This window comes from Mustela lutreola, chromosome 5, assembly GCF_030435805.1.
Source record: "Mustela lutreola isolate mMusLut2 chromosome 5, mMusLut2.pri, whole genome shotgun sequence".
Classification (NCBI taxonomy): Eukaryota; Metazoa; Chordata; class Mammalia; order Carnivora; family Mustelidae; genus Mustela; species Mustela lutreola.
In genome coordinates this window covers 158,543,269-158,560,803 of record NC_081294.1, presented here as the reverse complement: position 1 = coordinate 158,560,803, position 17,535 = coordinate 158,543,269, and positions in this window count along the sequence as shown.

Genomic DNA, 17,535 nt, shown 5'->3' with positions numbered 1-17,535 from the left:
TTTGTCCATGCCATGTAACAACTGAGCAACATTCATAGGAATGGGGGGAGGAAAAGATGTCCACAGGTGTTTACAGATGTTCTGCATGGAGGGATAGGAGCTGGGGCCATCACTTGCTGTTTCTAGTGGCCTTCTCTGTCGAGTTAAAATAAATGGCAATTATTTGCAATGACAGGGATGAAAGTAGAGGGTATTATTCCAAGCGAAATAAGTCCGTCAGAGAAAGACAATTATCATATGATCTCACTCATATGATGAGTTTAAGAAACAAAACAGAATCATAGGGGAGTAAAGGAAAAAATAAAACAAGATGAAGTCAAAGAGGGAGACAAACCAGAAGAGACTTTAATAAAAAAGATTTTTATTTACTTATTTGACAAACAGAGATCACAAGTAGGCAGAGAGGCAGGAAGAGAGAGAGAGGAGGATGCAGACTCCCAAGGGAGCAGAGAGCCTGATGTGGGGCTCGATCCCAGGACCCTGAGATCATAACCTGAGTTGAAGGCAGAGAGGCTTTAACCCACTGAGCCAGCCAGGTCCCCCTCAGAAGAGACTCTTAATCACAGTAAACAAACTGAGGGTTCTTGGAGGGGAGGGGGATGGGTGGACGGGGTAATTGGGTGATGGACATTAAGGAAGGCATGTGATACAGTGAGCACTGGGTGTTATAAAAGACTGATGAATCACTAACCTGTATGTCTGAAACTAGTATTATATGTTAATTAATTGTATTTAGATTAAAATTTTCTTTAAAAATAATTTTAAAATAAAATAAGGAACAATCAAATAATGATCAGAGTTATCCAGCAGGGAGTATCAGATCTAGATGTCAGTTAAATTTAAGGGGCTTGCCGAAGTTTAGGAGAGTCACGCTAGGTCATTTTCCTGTGTGGGGATGTCTTCAGGGGCAGTTCCAAAGACAGAGATTATTAATATTTCTCCTTCCCCCATTCCTCCTAGAGCCAAAGATGTTTCCTCCACTCACCCACTGGCCCTGTATGTTGCTTTCTCTCTACCAATCAAAAAATCAGTGAGTAACTATAACTTCACCTTTTCCAATATCCCCCTCCCCCCGGCCTTTTGTCTTTAATGGCCATGGGCAACAGGGACAAAGACATTTTTTAAAAACTTACAGAGATCTATTATGCTCTACTATCTTGGCCCGCATAGGCCACTACAAAGGGATTCTGTGAACCGTGTACTCAGATGAATGGTCATTATCTTCAAAAAGGCAGGGGCAGTGATAGACACATGAACCAAAAAAGCAAGAGTTAATGGACCATCAGAATAATGGAGTACCAACACTTTTTTGTCTTTGGCTTGAATCCTCAAGGTCCAGTGTCTCAACAGAATTTTCATTTTGGTCTCATCTGACTCACTTGTCCACCCCTGGGCCAGTTGGCAGTTATACTGAGAACTGGGAATTTTCCTTAGAAGAGAAAAAGAGTATTTGTCAGGTAAACCAAGGAAATGTCCATTATAGGAAGTTAGGCCTTTTGTCATGGTACTCCATTAGCACCCTCCTGACTGTTAAAGAAAAAAAAAATTTGTGACACCCATTAAAGACAGTAAGGAAGATTTTATTCAAGGGATGCTACTACAATGGGATTTTATTTTATAGTATGGGAGAGAAATCTGGCTCAGCTCGGACAAATGGAGATTTACAGCTAAAGAACATGGTGGGGGTCACTGAATGTAAAATTAAGATGGAACATCAAGGGTAAGGATGAAGGGATTCTGGCTAAACCATCTGGACAGTAATATTGTTGAAGGAAGGCTAGGGTCATAAACTATTGAGATCAGGGGATAAGGAATTTTTTAAAAAATACTTATTAATACATTTTAGAGAGAGGGAGCAGGGGTAGGGGTAGAGGGAGAGGGAAAGAGAATTTTAATCAGACTCTTCACTGAGCATAGAGCCTGAGGTGAGGCTTAATCTCAGGACCGTGAGATCATGACCAGAGCAGAAACCAAGAGTCAAACGTTCAACCAGCTGCACCAACCAGGTGCCCTGGGAATAAGGGATTTGATCAGATATTAAGCGTTATAGATACTGAAGCACCTGGGTGGCTTAGTTGGTTAAATCTCTGGCTTTGGCTTAGGTCATGATCTGATCCCAGGATCAAGCCTGGCATTGGGCTTGCTGCTCAGTGGGGAGTCTGGTTCTCTCTCTCCCTCTGCTATTCCCCCTGCTCAGGCTCTCTCTCTGTCAAAATAAATAAATCTTAAAAAAAAAAAGAGTGGTAAGATACCAGGGGTGAGAGATAAGGAATTTGATCAGATATCAAGAGTAGGATAGGAGATTGCTGAAAAATTGACTAAGCAGATTTCTTGCTAAAACTGGGCTAAGTGGGCGGAGCCTGAGGTCAAGGCTGGACAGAAAGAGGACTCAGAGGAACTTGACTCCAGTCTGGTCAAGGAGAAAATCTTCATCATCCATGACCATTGTATTTTCTGCAGTCACACATTTTACTAATTCTTTTATCAGACATTCAGTGAACGAGAAACATGAACACAGCAGCAATAATATAACAAATGGAAGTGCTCAAGCAGAGACAAAGGCAGTATAGGAATCCACCTCATCAGATTTAGAATATGCATGACTCCATGACTGAATTACTACCACTGCTTGACTGTTGAGATTAAGATGTAGTACAGAGGATCAGAGGGAAGGGAGGGAAAACTGAATGGGAGTCATCAGAAAGGGAGACAAACCATGAGGCACCTTTAACTATAGGAAACAAACTGAGAGTTGCAAACTGAGGGGAGTGGGAGACATGGAGTAACTGGGTGATAGGCATTAAGGAGGACACGTGATGTGATGAGCACCAAGGGTTATCCACAACTGATGAGTTACTAAATTCTCTGAAACCAATGATGTACTATCTAATGGCTGATTGAATTTAAATATCTAAAAAAGACACTTAAAAAAAAGATGTAGCATAACTCACAATATCCTTTGAGTGGAAGAATGTGCGGACTTTCCACACCTCTGCTGTCCAAGTCCCATGGCTAGTAGCCACATGTGGCTAATGACCACTTAAAAGGTGGCCAAGTTCAAATGGAGAAATGCTGTAAAAGCAGAATAAACACTGGCTTTCAAAGACATATTGTAACCAAAGGTCAGAGAGTATTGCCACCCTCACATCACAAACATCGCATGACTTCTACAGCTAATGAGAGTGGGACCCAAGATGGGAGAGGTCAACCTGAGAGTCCATGATGTCAGAAAGAACATGGGGAAGAAAGAGTCACAATCCTGGAGTGGATGGGCTGAGGACTGTCAGAATGCCTTTTTTTTTTTTTTTTTTTTTTTTGGTGGTACTGTATACGGACAAGGAGAATTCACTGGAGATGACATCTGTATGCCTCACATTTTCAAGGGAAAATTATGAAAACGCATATAGACCCACAGCCGTAGTTTAATTATGTTTGAAATGTGTTCAGAACTACTCCAGTCAGTAAATTGCATATTTTCACATTTAGCTTCTCAGTTTTCTCTTCGGCACCTCCCATTCTTGAAATCCCAACACAAATCCCATCTCTTGCCTAAGGACCATAAACTACCTATTAAAGGCTATAGTTCATTCATTCATTTGATTCATTCAAAGCAACCTAATCTTGAGTGATGTCTTAGGCGCTCTTCTAGGGACTGGTGACACAGTGAACAAAATAGGTAAAGATCTCACTTTCATGGAGCCTATCTGGTATTTAGGGGAAAATCTTTCCTTATCAACATGAAAAGACTTATTATGGATGTTGCTTAGAATTTCAGTTTTTTTTTTTTTTCTTGACAGTATCTCAGGTGATCATCTTTGAGGTGGTTCTCCTGAAAATACCTTTGGGGGGTACTGACTCGACTTTCTGAGTCAGACACTTTCCTAAAGACAGGGGTCACAGGAAAAGTGACAACTGTCACTCTTGCAGTAAGAACAGGGATCACAATGCTTGAAACAGAGATATGCTGCTCAGCTGTCAGAAAGTCCACAAGGCTCCAAATGTGTGTGGCCAACTAATGGAACCTGTAACTCAGAGGTTATCATCCTGAGAGCAATGGGAAATCCCTCTAGTTAAGGACTCTCCTTGACGGAAGCTTGACAATGGCCTTGATTTACTTACTATGATGTTTAGGGAATTATATACATTAAGAAAAGTGCACAAGGCACTTACATTTCCATGATACCATCAAAGATATTGTTGTTTTATTAAAATGTTACATCTAGAGCTGTAACGTATAGAGTAGTTAAGTCAATCACTATGTGGTACAGGTGAGACTATTGTAACAGCCATACTTCCATAAAAAAGAAATTTTTTGTGTGGTTTCTGATCTAGGAATCAGCCAGTGAATAATTCTATATCAGTGTCCAGTTACCAGGCTAAACCTGTAATCTATTTATACTTCTGAGGGTCAGCTGAATTGTGATCACTGAGCCAGCTGTGTTCTAGTAAATACTCATTTACCCAACATAACAGATATAAGAAGGTAAAAGGCTTCTAAGAAGACTGGTTACTTATATCTTGAACCACATTTTGGCAGGTATAACTTGCAACTTGTGCTTAGTGGTAAGATTTCTGATATTTACTTTCTCCTTCCTTTGGCAAGTCAAGTTAGTTAAAAAGTAATTAGAGTTGAGTCCATTGTTTTTCTTAAATGTTTACAGAGGTATAGAATTCTCAAGTTTCTTTACTAGACAGGATTAGATCACATTACTGATAAAGATCAGAATGATTTACATTGCTAAAACGAGAACTTCCTGTCAGTTTGGAGAAAGCTCATTTTTATAACCAACATATTGGCTGGGCTAGAGATTAATGAGTGCTATGGGTGGGGTGATGAAAGTGATATATTCAATGACCTGTGGAATTTGTTCTGTAATTTCCCCACTCCTCTGGTCAGCAGAGCGTCTTCTTCAGTACCCAGCACTGCCCATAACTGCATTCAGAAAATCACTCTCCAAAAATGGTTATTTGTTTTGCCTTTTTTATAATTTTTTAAAACATTTGATTTATTTATTTGTCAGAGAGAGAGAATGAGAGCACAATCAGGGGGAGCAGCAGAGGGACGGGGAGAAGCAAGCTTCCTGCTTGGTGGGATTGCACAAGGGCTGAAGAAGACAGAATGGGAAGGGGACAAGGAGAATAGTGGGTTTCAGATTCTTGGGAACAGAGCCCACATCTATTTCTATGTTTATCTCACTGCTCTAAACCCAGGTCACAGCACAGTGCCTGCAGCAGAGTCAAGGAAGTGCTCCAGAACTGATAACTATTGCTATTTATACTACTAAAATTCCTCCACAAAGGGCCAAGTGTCATAGCTTCTCCCAGTTCCCCACACTGAACGCAATGAAGAATCAAACTATCGGGTTAAGGATGGCGAGGGGCATGTAACAGGACCCAGATCACAGGAGCCATATTGTATTGCAGGACCAGGGGTCTTACCAGTGACTAGGTATTCACTCCTCTTGAGAGGCTAGCTCCTTGGATCTCCCTCTTCAATCCTCTGAACCCATGTCTGGCATCAGTAACAAAAGTAAACATAACGTATCGCCCTCGTTTATTTTTTACTATTATTTGTTACAGAGGAAGAGAGAGATCACAAGCAAGGGGAGCAGCAGGCAGAGGGAAGGCAGGCCCCCCACTAGAGGCTGGTATGGGATCCAATCCCAGGACCCTGGGATCATGACCTGAACCAAAGGTAGATGCTTAAATTGAGTAAGCTACCCAGGCGTCCCTTATTGTCCTTCTTTAAAATTTAATGTATTCTCTCTCCCTCTCTCTTTGTCCCCACTCTGTCACTCATACTCACACAATCACAGAGTCACAGACAATAGCAAGGTATTTCCCATTCTAATTCGCTAAGGCACTATGAGCTTAAGCTCAACAGAATCACTTTGCCAGCTGCTGCTCTACCGTGCCCTGATCCCTTCTCTATCCCCAAGCTCGATCTGTAACTCAAGTGTCATGGTGGTGGCTCTTTCTGCCCTCCCTCCACAAGGCTGTCATCAGCACACTCTTCCCCGTGGCTCCACTCCCCGGCACTGGCTGCCTTTGGTCTACTGGTATGCCCTCTCCTAGAGCTTTTCCACTCTCCCTGAGGGGAAGACAACCCTTACTTCTCCCCTGTGGCTGTCACGTGTCCGCTATATATTGTGACGATCAGCCCGATTAAGAGATTGGGAACTAAAAGACCGGGTTCTGCTTATGGATAAAACTAACTCTGGGGCTTGGGACACAGGACAGCAGCACATGGTGGTAGAACTGAGATGGTTAGGGAGTTAATCTGCATTTTCACATCTGGTCAGCAGCAGAACAAAGAGGACACCCCAGATCTCCTATCTCCCAGAACAGTACTCTTCAAGTAACTTACAGCACCATCCTTCTCCAGCTTTGGAAGTGGCACTTTTCCAACCCCAAAGTCTTGATTCTAGGCAGCACTCCGAGAGATACTCCCTCGAGAATCACCCCTGGCTGGAAGTAGTGGTTGGCCAAGGCCTCCCAAATATCTTCCCTTCAGAGTTGCGCTTGCATCAAACTCAAAACTGTGGCACGTACGGGACTTTCCTGTCGGCCTCTAGCTCTAATGACCTATTGGACTTCAGAGGTGCTCTTTTATACCCACTTACCTTATAACATCAACGTGTGACTCCTCTAGAATTCTCTCCATGGTTTTTCTCCTGTACTAATTGTTATGGACTGAATTGTGTCCCCACAAAAGTCATATGAAGAATTCCTAATCTCCAGTGTGACTGGATCTGGAGATAGGGCCTACCTAGAAGGAGGTACTGAAGGCTTGGTGAGGTCACAGGAGTCCTAATCTGCTAGGACTGGTGTCCTCCTAAGGGGGAAACACATGAAAGCATTCCCCCTACCTCCCCTCTGGGGGCCCACAGAGAAGAGGTCATCTGAGGGCACAGTTGAAAAGATAGTGATCTATAGACCAACAAGAAAAGGCTCACTGGAGACCAACCTTGCTGGCACCTTGATCTGGAACTTCTGGCCTCCAGATCTGTGAGAAAATACATTTCTGCCATTTAAGCCCTCCAGCCTGTGTTTGGTATAGCAGCCTGAGTAGACAAAAATATACTGATAAAGCCTTCTTTCAAGCTTGGGAGAAACTTTCTATACACTGTGCTCCATGCTTTTGGGTCTAACCCTTCTCTCCATAGCCATTGCTAATATTTGAGCCAGAGAAGTCATAAATACTAGGAATGTTGGAATTGGATAGGGGATCAATAACCATCTAACTCAGTTCCCCAGCTATGAAGAATTAACACACAGACACAGACACGCACGCACGCACACACACACAGACACGCACACTACAAACATGGTTATCCCACTTAATTACATTGGTAATTTCTTGATACCCAAGCCCACATGCCAGCTCCCCTTCAGAGTACTAACCTCACTATCTCCCTGTGACCTACCCACCTCCATGCAGACCTAGGACCTTATACCTCAACTCCTGCCAAGCTAACGACAAAAGGTTATGATTCAGTTCCTATCTCTCCTGCTTTATTCATGACCTCTTAAAGTCTAGTGACCCATCCTCCTCTTCTTTCTAAAAAACAAAACGAAACAAAACAAAACAAAACCCACTGCTTCCTGGGAACCTTTCAGATTTTTTAAAAATTTTTAAAAATTTTTTATTTCTTTTCAGCGTAACAGTATCCAGTGTTTTTGCACCACACCCAGTGCTCCATGCAATACGTGCCCTCCCCAGTACCCACCACCTCGTTCCCCCTACCTCCCCCCCACCCCTTCTAAATCCTCAGATTGTTTTTCAGAGTCCATAGTCTCATGTTTCACCTCCCCTTCCAATTTCCCTCAACTCCCTTCTCCTCTCCATCTCCCCTTGTCCTCCATGCTGTTTGTTATGCTCCCCAAATAAGGGAAACCCTCTGCTTGACTTATTTCACTCAGCATAATCTCTTCAAGTCCCGTCCATGTTGCTACAAAAGTTGGGTATTCATCCTTCTTTCAGATGTTTTTTACCTCTATAATCTACTGGAGGATAACAATGTACCAGAACCCTTGAGTGACCATTAATGCCTATTGGTCACATCGTGTATGCTAAGTAGGACCCTATTCTGTGTTCTTAACAATTATGGCTTCGGCTCGTAGCTGAAGGTGGACTTTAACTGGAGTCTATTGTGCAAATACCTGAAGCAGGAAGTCCCCTGCCCAGTGAATGAGGCATGCAGACTTCCAGAGGTCTTGAGGTCCTCTCTTCAAATATACACATTCACTTTGAGAAATCAGGATTCCCACCCAAATGAAAGACAAAAGAAAAGAAAAAAAGCAAAAAAAGAAAAGAAGAAAAGAGAGAGAGAGAGAGAGAGAGAGAGACAGGAAAGAAAGGGAAGATGAAAAATAAGGATCAGCCCAGATGGGCCCCAAGGTAAGATTAATGAAGTAGACAAACAAAAAGAGATAAAAAGACTGATACAAGTATATGACAAGAGAAAAAAATATATATATATATGTATGCAAATAAAGAAAGAACCTCGTCAAAAAGAACCACAAGTGTAAAATTTATATGCTATCAGGACAAATACAAAAAACACAGAAACAGGGGTGCCTGGGTGGCTCAGTGGGTTAAGCCGCTGCCTTCGGCTCAGGTCATGATCTCAGGGTCCTGGGATCGAGTCCCACATCGGGCTCTCTGCTCGGCAGGGAGCCTGCTTCCCTCTCTCTCTCTCTCTCTCTCTCTGCCTGCCTCTCCATCTACTTGTGATTTCTCTCTGTCAAATAAATAAATAAAATCTTTAAAAAAAAAACACAGAAACACTGGTGGAAGAAGATGGGAGAGTTCTTATGAATTCTCAGTGTGTGCGAGGAAGGTTGTTTGGATTCTTCCTGGATGTATCTTGATATCTTTGTTAAAGGACTCAAATTTCCCAAGATAAAGGGGATTAAAAATTGGTTTACCTATAGGGGGAGTATTGATTGGGGAAAGGGGATTACTTTGAAGTTTAACTCTATATGAATATTAGAGGATAAAACTAAAAAGGAATAAACTAGACTAAACTAAAATTTTAAAAAAGGAATTCAAAAAATAAAAACACAAAAGAAAAACATAGGTGTATGTATCAAAAAGTTAGGTTAGAAAGGTATTTGGAATTTGATGTACTGTACAACTCGCTGTGATGGTAAATAGGTTAAAAAAATTACCTATGTGTAAAAAAAAAAAAAAAATGAACCGGAATAGTGGGAACAAGTGAACAATACAAGTTTTCCTATGAAATAGTGGTTGTTCTCTTGTAGTCCTTTTTTTTTTTTCTTTCTTGGTTTGTTTTCTCAGGGAGGGGCCTACCACGTGGGTTGTCAGTCTATTATAAGTGTCTGCCTTCGGCTCAGGTCATGATCCCAGGATCCTGGGATCGAGTCCATCTTCAGTCTCTCTGCTCAGCAGAGAGCCTGCTTGTAAGTCTCCCTTTGCCTGAAGCTCTGCCTACTTGTGCTCTCTCTGTCAAATAAATAAATAAAATCTTTTTAAAAAACTGGAAGGGCTTCTCAGTCACTCTTTCCTACTATCCCCATTTGTACATAAGGAAAGGCAGCGCAAACCTGGAGGGAGGAGCCCAGAATAAAATGAAAGAAAGAAAAAAAGAGAGAAAGAAAGAAAGAAAATGAAAAAGAAAGAAAATGAAAGGGGAACTGGCTGAGAGACTAGAACCAAAGCTTCACCAAAGTATAGCCTTCCAGGAAGTAGAAAATGGGATGTTTGCTTCCAGCTTGGAGAGTATGGGAGCTTGGGTAAAAGAAACAAGCAAAATCCCAATGATTACGATGCTCTGGAGGAATGGGGTGGGGTACCCAGGTGACCAGTAGGTTACAAACCCTGATTCTACCCATTTTCATTAAAAAGAAAAAAAAGTACCCTGCAGTTCATCCTCTTCATGCCCCTCCCTCCTGCAAAGAGAGTACAAAGCAGTGACTCTCGAGGTACATAAAAATGAGTGAGACATAAACCAACAATCACAAATGTTTCAGAAAAATCAAGCCACGGAAAAAAAGAACAGCTTTAATATGTTTTATCCTTTCTTTCAAGAGAGAATATGCACCTAAGGGGGGGGGTGGAAGTGTTCGACATTAACATCAATGTAATTAAATTAATCATATGGATAAGCCAGAATATCTTATCATGAAATGAGAGCAGGCAGTTATAAAAATAATTAACCGATATCTTGGAAATACAAATAGCAACAGAAGTAAAAAGAAACCTTTCAAAGAGATGGGTTGAATAGCAGAATGAGCACTGCTTAAAACCAAACCAGAGAGATGGAATATCAAGCTAAGGAATTCTCTAAGAAGGCAACCCAAGGAAGAAAAAGAAAAAACCTCTGAGTGACAGGTAAGGAATTACAGAAGACAGACCTAAAAGTTCCAGTAGAAGTCTACAGACATCCCATTGGTTTGTTATCCTTCCTGATTATCTTCTCAGCCAAAAGTAAAGCACCTCAGCGCAGTTGGACTTTTCCCCAGTTATTGTTGGCTTCTGGCTCAGAGGCTCAGAGTGCTGGTTTGGGCCCCAGTTTTTCCCCAGGATTCCCCTACCAGCACCTGTGACTTTTTCAGACAGCCTCCTCAGGAAGCCCAGGACAACCAGCAGTTTCAGCGCTACCCAGTCCCTAGCACTGTGCCTCCTAAGCTAACACTTCATTACACTCTACCCGTCGAGAGCCGGTCCAAGGCGACGCCCCAGGACTCCAATGAGTCCAGCTGACAGATGCCAATCCAGCGATGAGAAAGCTCCTGAGCTCCAGAAAGCCACAGGGGGACGCTGAGCCCCAAGGCCCCTGCATCATGGTCCCGCCCCTCCACGCAGACCCCGCCCCTTTATCAGCCAGGCTCTGTTGGAGTGCGAGGCCTTGTGGGAGTTGTGGTCCCCCCAGGTTCTCCAGCCTCCTGCGGGAAGGTGGGGCTGGCAGCTGAAAGAACCCAGGCAGCTGAAAGAACCAGCTGCGAAGGACGCCTCTGCCTCCCTGGGAACTCAGGCTCTATGGCGGACAATTAGGCAGGACCACGTGAGTCTCCAAAACAAAGAGCAGGAGCAGGCTGGGCGCCTTCCCCTAGGCCCGCCACCCTCCTGCCCTCCCACTCTCTCGCACTCCCTCACTCCCACGAGCCACCTCTCAGGTTTGGAACTTGATGAGGGAGCAGGAGGCTGACTGAGGACAAAGCAAAAGCTGGCACCTTGCACCCCCTCTCCACCCGCTCCCCTCTGTAATATGTGTAACATTCCTCAGGCACCCCTGACCACCATAAAGGAGAAACAAAGAGTTAACTTGCAGAGCTCACAATCCTGCAAGACAGGCATCTCCCAACTATCTTGATGTTAATGGCTTGGTGAAAGACAACTCCTCTTTAGCATATGAAAACTCCGTTGAAACCTCCCTTTCCCTTACCTTCCACCAACCACAGATTACTTAACCTGCAGCTCTTCCTGCCCACAGGTGCTGTCCCCATGCCTCAATAAACGTCCCTTTTGCAGCAAATATGTCTCAAGAATTCTTTCTTGGTCATCAGCTCCGGACCTCAGCCCACTGAACCTCGACATTAAAGAAATACAAATTAAAATCATAAGGAGACATGCTTACATACCTATTAGAATGGCTAAAATTATAAAGGCTAATTGTACTTGGTCTGAGCTAGATTGAGAAGCAACAAAAATTCTAAACTGTTGTTGGCATATATCATGATACCACCACTTTGGAAAATAGTTTGAAAGTTTTTTTAAATGCAAAATATGTTTCAGTTACACAAATAGCCATTTTACTTCTAGGAATTTCACCAAGAGAAACAAACCCTATGTTCATACAAGGACTTGTATATGAATTTCATAGCAGCTTTATTTTTTAGAATTGAAAACAGTGGAAATGTTCATCAATGTCCATCAGTCGAGCAAAGACAAATTATGATCTATTCATTAAAGAGATTACTATTCAACATCAAAATGAACTATTTACAATTGGAGATTCTCAAAGTAATGATGCTGAGAAAAGAAAAGCCAGGCAATGAATAGTATATACTGTTTGATTCCATGACTTTAAAAAATCTAGAAAATACAAATTTATATATAGTCACAGTCATCAAATATATTGGTGAGATTTTTTGTGCCTTCTTCTGTGCTCCTATAGCTTCCTACACTTGGATCTCCGAGCATTTGTTACACCATGTGAAAATATGAACTCTTTTTCTTTATTCTGTCTTACTAGAATAAGAATCCTTGAAATTTTATGGACATTTGAACTCTCAGTTATTAGCAGAAATTCTATCACACAGTAAGTTTCCAAATATAAAAGCCAGAGTTTTACAATGACTTCGAAGCTTTTACATGATCTAGCCACTCATTTAACCTCTGTGACCTCTTTCCCTGCTACTCTTCAGTCACTCACAGTGGCCTCCTTGCTATTCCTCAGATATTCCAGGCATGATCCAACCTTATGGCCTTCAAGATAGCCAATTCCTTTGTCTGGAGTGACCTTATTGCTGATAGTTCTGGGCAAATTCATCACCTTTCCATACCTTTGTTCAATTGTCAGCTTCATTGTAACTACCCTGATCTTCCTATTAAAAATTTTAACTCCCCAACCCCTGCCTAGCAACCTTGATTTTTCTCACCCTGATCGAATTTTTCTTTTTCCCCATTGTACTCATCATGTTTGAATGCACTATGCAATTTTTATTAAGGTTTATAGCTTTTAATTGTCTCACCCATTAAAATAAAAGTTCTACAAAGCCAAGTATTTCATTTACCAGTGTAGTCTGAAGTAATATCTGCCATATAATACGTTCAATAGACAATTGGTAAATTTCAGAATAAATTAATGTTGAGAGTATACTGAATTTCATAAGTCATTTCAATAATTTTTTCCAAAAAATAAACTATGTAAAACATACCTTAAATTTACTTTCTCAATATTTTATAGCATATAATGGACAATATATATAAGCCTTAAAGAAACAATCATATAAATAACCATTTCATACCTACTTAAAAACTGCATAATACCACACTCCTAGATCCTCTCTGAATGCTCTAAATTAACCCTTCAAAGGAAATACATTTTGAAAAGTAACATATTTTTTGTCAAATAATTTAATAAAATAAAAGTTTCATTCATCTATGTAGATCATAATAAATGTTTTTAATAAGCATGAAGTTATAACTCTGAAGTGTGCTAAAATGAAACCACCTGCTAAGGGTGAGAGAACAAAAATAAACATCATTTTTCCAAATAAGAGGAATTTATTACCTTTGAATCAAAGCATGTGGATTTGTTCAAACTGGCAATAAAGGAATATGGAGACACAAACCATAGAAAGTCATATTTTAGATTTCTAAAAGACTTCGAAGTGAAGAGTATACATTTTTTAAATGCTACATAATGCTACTGTTTTACAAAGAACCATTTATTTAACTGTCGTCTTTGATGATGATTGAGATTTAGATCTTTAGGATTTTCTTTTATACTTTTCTGTCAAGAGTAGCCTTTTAAAGTTTCATTTTGCGTCACGGTCAATACTTGGCACAACGTAAATGGAAACTTCTTTATGAAAGAATAAATAGGCAATGAAAAATACAGTGCACTATTAAATGAACTAAACAAATCATTTCCTAAAATATAGTTATATAGGCATACAGAATCTCCCAAAGAAAAATAGTAAAGTAGAACAAATGAATCTTATTTACTATATTTTGTTAGGCTATCCAGAATGTTGTTGTGTTTCCAAATGCATATGTTTTTATTTTTTAAATAATTAAGATTTAAAGGGGAACCTGGGTGACTCCTTTAGTTAAGAGGCTGACTCTTGGTTTTGGCTCAGATCATAATCATGGGGTGCTGGGATCAAGTCCTGCACCAGGCGCTACACTCAGCAGGGAGTCCACTTGAGACTTTCTCCCTCTGCCCATCCCCCTGCTTGCTTTCTCTTTCTCTCTCAAATAAGTAAATCTTTAAAAAAATAATTACAATGTAAAGAAATAAAAAAAATTCAAGGCAAATCACTACATAGAGAAAATAACTATTGGTTTTTGGATGTTTACAAATAATTTCTTTGTAAATATATGTTTACAAACAAATTCAAATTGCAGGTTAAATTTAGTACCCAGAATTTTCACTGTGCATTATATTCACCCTGCACTATTTTATCATGGGGTTAACAATGGTCCATAAATTTAATTATAACTTATGGCTGGTTTCAGTCTATGATATACTATTATTTGGGAGTGTGCTGTTACTCCCTGGCTTCATGTTCTTTGCAGGGGGAAACTCTACTATGATACTTCTCACTTATGGCTCCTACATATTCATGAATTTGAGAGAAAAAATGGGCCCTGTGTGTCTTAGCAACTAATGGGATATATTTTGATATTTACATGCTTACACATATTATGCGTTATAGTCTTCTCTTTTACATGCTCTAAAAAGGTTAACCCCTTTTCTGCAGAGATCTGAAAATGTGAAACAGTGCCTGAGTAGCTGAATTCATCTAATTCGAATTTCTTGCAGGTCTAAGACCTATTGCTTTTCACTTGACTGCCTCCTTTTTCATCTGTCAATTGGTTACAAGTTCTGGTACTGAAGAGAATACATTGGGGCTGGTGGCTCAGTGGGTTAAAGCCTCTGCCTTCAGTTCAGGTCATGATCTCAGGATCCTGGGATCGAGCTCCACATCGGGACATAATGTAACGACAGATAGTTTATATGATAGCCCTTTGGGTACTCTGGTGGATGAATGTGTTTAAATTAGTTTTTCATGGACATGGGGAGTTAGAGACGAGAAGGGAGGTGGGCGAAATTGGAAGGGGAGCTGAACCATGAGAGACTATGGACTCTGAAAAACAATCTGAGGGTTTTGAAGGGGTGGGAGGTTGGATGGTTCGGGTACCAGGTGGTGGGTATTATAGAGGGCACTGCTTGCAGGGAGCACTGGGTGTGTTGCAAAAAGAATGAATACTGTTATGCTGAAAATAAATAAAAAAAATTTAAAAATATTAGTTTTTCGTAAACTACAAAAAAAAAAAAAAAAAGAAAAGCGCTCCCATTTATAGCATACACTTTATGGTTCACAAAGCACGTGCCAACAATAAAAATAATGATGGGTTACCGTTACAATTCATAGAAAAGGAGGTACAGGGAAATTGAATGAAAGGGAATAACAAAGTAGGTTCATAAGTCAATCTTCCTTGTAAAAAAATTGACCTGAAAGTGCGTTTCTGCCACCTCTCTCCTGTGTGATATGATAAAGAACGACCACGATACATGAATTATAGTTCGGGGTTTTGAAAAGCATAATAGCTTTATACCAACACTTGAGCTTTTATTGATTTATTTATTTATTGCTAACAAGATAGCTCGATTTGATATGCGGTTTCTGACAACCAACCTCAGAAATAATTCCATCTTCATGAGAAGTCAGAAAGAACCACAAACCAAACCTCAAAATAGATTCAAAGTGAAAATACTCTTTAAAAAATTTCCCTTCCTGGGGCACTGGAGTGGCTCAGTGAGTTAAGGCCTCTGCATTTGGCTCAGGTCCTGGTCCTAGGGTCCTGGGATTGAGCCCCATGTCTGGCTCTCTGCTCAGTGGGGAGCCTGCTTCCACCTCTCTCTCTCTCTCTGCCTGCTCTCTGCCTACTTGTGATCTGTCTGTCAAATAAATAAATCAATAAAATCTTTAAAAAAAATTTCCCTTCCTATCAGAAGCAAACCAAACCACTAACAAATTCCCCAGAAAGCTTCATCTAAAAGGTTGTACTTTCTTCAGACACCCAGCAGGACCTTCTTCTCTGGGCCTGGTATTTCTTCAATGGCCTATTCCAGAGAATAAGACACTAAACTACTGAGCGCCATGGGCCTCAGAACCACGAAAGAGATGATGAGGGGCACAAAGCATGCCTCTGGTCACCAAGAGGGTATGGAAACGTTTGCTGCGTTTCTGAATTTTTCAAAGCTGAGTTTTTAGCTGGAGGCCGCTCCTTTATGATAAATTGCTGATACCGTATAGTAAAAGCTATTATGTGACCTTTTACAAACCATTTCCTATCTTTGCATTCTCATGTGCCAAGACAGACACAGATTATTGAAAACCCTGAAGACAGTGCTCTTGCAATTAAATTGCCTGTAACCTTCGTGTAATAGATTTATGAATGATGATAGATTTAGTTAAAATATAACTATTAAAAATATTTACTCTCAGTTAATGATTTCAACCTATGCTCATTTAAGTAACTTGCTGCATAATCCCTTTTCTATTAAACCATAGTGCAAGGACCAATGCTGCGTTTCTGACAGAACCCCAAGCTATTTTTCTAGAATGCGTATATGCGTATATATCAGGCGTCCTGTTTTCATTCCCTTTGTGGAGCACCTACCCTGGAGGTCATGCAATAACCAAAAACCAAAAAAACAAACAAAAAACCCAAACATCCTGGTCGAAGTGCCATCCCTGCCTGGAGACAAGGAGACTGCTCAGACAGATGCTGGGCAGGCATCTCAGCCCAGGCCTGTGCTGGGGAAGCTGGTTCCTGGCTTTGGGCGCAATCAGGAAGCCAGCAAACTGACCCAAGAGTGCAGCAAGGGTTAACAGGACTGATGATCTTTTCGCAGCCAGGCCAAGAGCGGACACCCGCTAAGGGAGCCAGGCTAGGAGGCTGCCCAGCGCCCTGCTGTCAATGCTCACAGCCCGCCCGGGCTTCGCCCCGCCCCCCAGCCTGGGCAGGGCCTCAGGAGGGAGGGGGCCAGGGGCGGCGCAGAGAAGGGGCTTTGCTAATTGCCAAAGCAGGAAATGAGCTCACGGAGGACTCAGGAGGGAAGGGGACAGGGGCGGGTTGAGGGCGGCCGGGAGAAGGGGCTTTGCTAATTGCCAAAGCTGGAAGTGAGCTCATGGAGGATGTGGCAGAGAGTCTGGGAGGAGGTGGAGGGCATGGCAGAGGAGGGGCGCGCAGCGCCGCGGTGCTGTGCTGAGTCCAGTCGGGACTGCAGGACCCACAGGACTCGCCACCCAAGCCCTCCCGCGAGAGGCCGCGCTGTCCTGCTCCTGCTGCCTGCTCTCCCACCCGCCCAAAGGCTTCTCCGGACCACCCTCTGTACACAGGTAAAGTGACACCACGCCTCGCCCTCACCTGGAGCAGAAAACACTGGACATGACCTGGGGGCGGGGAGGGGCGTTGTGGAGGCCCAGGCTCCCGTGAACCCCAGGGCACCGGGACCACCCCGGACGCTTCGCTGAACCTGGGTCCGCATGGGGTCTGGCTGGGGACAGCGCCTTGCGACGTTCCCCTCCATGACCGGCGCGCTAGCCCCCATTGTTCGGCACCCCCACGCGCGCGGCTAACACCCCCTTCCATCCCCTGCCGTGGCCCCGCTGCTTTTGTTCTGGACTTTGGATCCCAGGTCGAAACTAGTCCCTCAGACCTCCCTGGCAGCAAGGAGGGCATGGAGGAATTTTTGGTTTTCTGCCCTGGCTCTTCCTCTCTCCCCAATCACATGTCTTCTGGCTTCCATTTCCTCTCCTCATTGTAAG